The sequence below is a fragment of the Panthera leo genome, chromosome A2, assembly GCF_018350215.1.
Source record: "Panthera leo isolate Ple1 chromosome A2, P.leo_Ple1_pat1.1, whole genome shotgun sequence".
NCBI classification, from domain to species: Eukaryota; Metazoa; Chordata; class Mammalia; order Carnivora; family Felidae; genus Panthera; species Panthera leo.
Window position 1 is genome coordinate 65,763,735 of NC_056680.1, and position 4,653 is coordinate 65,768,387.

At 38.7% G+C, this 4,653-nt stretch overlaps 1 non-coding gene across 1 annotated transcript; it reads left to right on the forward strand.

Annotated features, from left to right (window-relative positions):
* The first annotated feature begins 4,280 nt into the window (after positions 1 to 4,280).
* LOC122214728 lies at positions 4,281 to 4,420 on the forward strand. The gene has a single exon (XR_006200091.1). It is a non-coding gene; the product is annotated as a U4 spliceosomal RNA (small nuclear RNA).
* Positions 4,421 to 4,653: the final 233 nt, after the last annotated feature.

The window sequence follows — 4,653 nt, forward strand, 5'->3', positions numbered from 1 at the left end:
AAACAGTCAATAAAGTGGAAATTGACGATAGATCTTTAGCGTGATAAAATATGTATATCTACTTAGCTCAGAAGCCGGCTAAATTTACCTAACGGACAAACTGCCGGAGGCTCTTCTACGTAGTTTAAAAAAAAAAAAAAAGGAGGGGCACCTGGGTGGCTCGTGGGTTAAGCGTCCGACTTCGGCTCAGGTCATGATCTCACGGTCGGTGAGTTCGAGCCCTGCCTTCCGGCTCTGTGCTGACAGCTCAGAGCCTGGAGCCTGTTTCAGATTCTGTGTCTCCCTCTCTCTCTGCCCCTCCCCTGTTCATGCTCTGTCTTTCTCTGTCTCAAAAATAAATAAAAGTTAAAAAAAAAAAATTAAAAAAAAAAAAAAAAGGCAACAATGTCCAGTATGATGTTAACATTATTTTGGAGAGTTTGGCAGTTATACTCAGAAATGAAAAAAAAAAAATAGGGTTATAAAAGTTAGAATGGAAGATTTATTTTTCTATTGGCTAATGATATAATAGTATAACTGGAAAAAAAACTAAAAAAAAAAAACAATTAAAATTACTTAAACAATTTTAAAATTTCAATAAAAAAGCGATAGGCTTTACATGTCAAAAAAAGCCAAATAAATTGTAATAAAGTATGAAGAAATTCTTTATATTATGGAAACCAAAGAGTAAAATAATCAGGGGGCAGAAAGCATAACAAGATAGGTGCTAAACCTATAACTTTAAACATCAATACGTTTCCTAAAAGAAAGTAGCAAACTTAAATGGAAGATAATGTATTTTGTGAATTGGATGACTCAATCTCATAAAGGTGTAAAATATTGAAAGAAAAAGATGTTAATTTTCAGGAGTCTAAATTTTCACCTGAGGAAGTTAAGAAGAAGAAATTAGTTTCAAAGTCATTAGAAGCAAATTAAACAAAACTTATTTTTAAAGTTTTTTTTCATGTTTATTTTTGAGAGCGAGAGAGAGACAGAGCGCGAGCAGGGGAGAGGCAGAGAGAGAGGGACAGAGCGCAAGCAGGGGAGAGGCAGAGAGAGAGGGAGACACAGAATCTGAAGCAGGATCCAGGCTCTGAGTTGTCAGTACAGAGCCCGACGTGGGGCTCGAACTCGCAAACTGTGAGATCATGATCTGAGCCGAAGTCAGATGCTTAACTCAGGTTCCCTTAACAAAACCTATTTTTTTTTAAAAGATCAATAAAGATAAAAACCCAGTAGTAATTCATTCATTAGTAGTGAAAGTGAGACTATCATCACCTATCCCAGACATTAAAAGATTAAACCTTTTACACACACATGAATAACCTGAACAAAACAGGCCCATTTGCTGATGAACATAGCAGAGGAAATTGAATGAATATGGAAATGCTGAATTCCCATATTTTTATTAAAGAAATTAAATAAATAATCGTCTTTCCATGATGAAAACACAGGGCCGAGGTGCTTCCAATAGAGAACCATAGAAATAGTTAAGCTAGAAGTTAACACCAATGCTACAGAGCCTTTCAGAAAACAGAAGAGGAGGAAATGTTTCCCCTCTTTTCTGACGTTGGCATAACTCTGACAGAAAAAAGCAGAGATAGTAGAAAGAATAGAAAATTATAGACCAATATGTTTCATGAACACTGACATACAAAATCTTCAATAAAATATTTGCAATTCAAATCTAGTAAAACATAAAAAAAAAGGTAACACATCTTGAAAAAATGACCAGCAATGGAAGGATTTTTCAACATTTGAAAATCCGTGTAATTCAGTCATTGACAGAATAAAGGGTAAAAGTATTAGGCGTATCTCAAAGTATGGAGAAATCCGGCACTGATTGACCATAAAATTCCTCACTGCCTGTGGATGGAATGAAATTTCCATAATTTGTGGTGAGCAGAATAATGGTGTCCCAAAGAGTTTTCACCCCATAATCCCCAGGACCTGTCAATGTTACTTTATTTGGCCACAAAAACTTTGCAGATGGCATTAAATTTAAGGACCTAGATACAGAAACTTACACTGGATTGTCTGGTGGGCATAATCTAATCAACATGTGCTCTCTCTCTCTCTCTCTCTTATATTAGATATAATTTATTGTCAGATTGGTTTCCATACAACACCCACTGCTCATCTCAATAGGTGCCCTACTCAGTGCTCATCACCCACTTTCCCCTCTCCCCCACTGCCCATCAACCCTCAGTTTGTTCTCAGTATTTACCTCTCTTACGGTTTGCCTCCCTCCCCCTCAGTAACTTCCTCCCCTTCCCCTCCCCCATTGTTCTCCATTTTCTCAGGATCCACATGTGAGTGAAAACATGTAACTGTCTTTCTCTGCCTGACTTATTTCACTCAGCATCGTACCCTCCAGTTCCGTCCATTCAACATGTGCCCTTAAGAGAAGAGGGTCTCCCGTGGACGTAGCCAGAAGAATCTGCCGTGTGTCGAAAATTCCACCTACCTTCGCGATCTTAAAGATGAGGAAAGAAGGGTGCAAGCCAAGGGAGGTGGTGACCTACCCCCCTGGGGAAAGCCCCTAGCCTCTGAGGATGTTAGACCTGCAACTGCAAGGAACTGAGGGCTGCTGACAGTGAAGGAGTAAGGAAACAGATCTTCCCTAGCAACTCCAGAAGGGGGTGCGGCCATGCTGATACCTCCATTAGAACGCAGTGAGATCCGTTTCGCCCTTTTGACCTACCTAATTTAAATAATCATTTTTTTAAACCTGCTATATTTATGGTAACTTGTCATTTGTTAGTAGGACACTAATACAAATACCTACAAAGAGAATATAGCTGAGGTTATACTTAAATGTGGCAAATTGAACACGTAGTCACGGAGGTTGGGAACCATGTCAGGATGTCTGCTCCCACCGTTTTGTTACCTATGTTAGAAAATGACATTCAAAATGCTATTAGACAAGAGAAATAAATGGAAGTATCCATATTATTTTTGTATTCGTGGTTATGGTTTATTATGGTGAGGAAATATCCATATTTGAAATAAAAAATAAAATTGTCTCCGTTCAGAGAGAACACGGTGTCTGTGTAGAAAACTCTAAGAAATATACCGAGAAAAGAAAAGAAACAACAGCAAATGTGTTTTTTATGCTAACATCCAATTACTGGAAAAATAAATCTTAAAAAGAATATCATTTAGAAAATAAAAGACAAGCCACTGACTTGTGTTTGCAATACATACATATGATGCAAGACTTCTTTTTAGAATATATGTTTCCGTCTTTCTCTGCCCCTCCCCGCTCATGCTGCCTCTCTCTGTCTCTCAAAAATAAACATTTAAAAAATTAGAATATATAAAGAACTTTTACAATTCAATAACAAGAACAATAACCACCCAATGAGTTTTCATTATTTATTTAGTTGTTGACTTTGGGGCTGAAAATTTTAATAGGTACTGTATACAATGAGATAGAGAAATACCAGTAGATGATGAAAAAGGAAATTGCAAATGAAAACAAGAATAAGGCCCCATGACAGACCTGTAAGAATGGCTAAAATTTAGGCTGGAATCCTCGTGTTAAGAGAGGAGAGAGAACAACTAGAACTTTGTTGATGAAAATGTGAAATGACCCAACCACTTTGAAAAAGAGTTGTATATAATTAAACATAAACTCACCTAATGACCCAGTTATTCTACTTATTATTTACCCCAGACAAACGTAAATTTATACTTTCAAAATCCAGCGGTACTCACCTAATGACCCAGTTATTCTACTTATTATTTACCCCAAACAAACGTAAATTTATACTTTCAAAATCCAGCGGTATTGACAATAGCCATGTACTTAAAACAACCAAGTATTCATCAGCAGATGAAAGGATAAATACGTTGTGCTATCACTGTGCACCGGAACACTTCCCCACATTAAAACAGGAAGCAACGTGGATGAGTCTCGGTGACCTTAAGCTGAGAAAAAGAGCTAGACATAAAACACTACTTGTCTCTCTTTGTTTCACGTGTTAGAATGCAGAGCTGGAACTCGCTCCAAGTAGTGTGGTGTGGTATCCTTGTGTCTCCTCTCCCACCCCACCTTTGCATGCCAGTTCATCATAACTCGGGTAGTGTATTTGCGGATTGTGTTTCTCGGTCATTCCCAGATTCCTTTTTGCAATGTAAGGTCACGTTCACAATTCCTGGGGATTAGTGCATTAGGTCATGGACATCTTTGGGATACCATTTGTATGAAACTCAAGACTGTGCAACTTAGTGATAGAGTGCACTTAGTGCCTGTGGGTGGGGAGACAGACTGCAAAGTGACTTAAGACGATTTTCTGAGCTTTGCGCAGTGGCAGTATCGTAGCCAATGAGGTTTATCCGAGGCGCGATTATTGCTAATTGAAAACTTTTCCCAAGACGATTTTCTGGTTTGGTGGAAATATTCTATATCCAGTCATTGCAGAAAGGATGATGATCCTTAAACAGGGAATTGCATTTGTCAAAGTGTATCAAAGTAGACAGTGCCCTTAAAATTTTTGCAGTGAGGGGCGCCTGGGTGGCTCAGCGGGTTGAGAGTCACCTGTTGATTTTGGCTCAGATCATGATCTCCTGGTTCCTGGGATTGAGCCCCATGTCTGGCTCTGCCCTGACAGTGCAGAGCCTGTTTGGGGTTATCTCTCTCTCTCTCCCCCCTCCTCTCCACTCACTTTC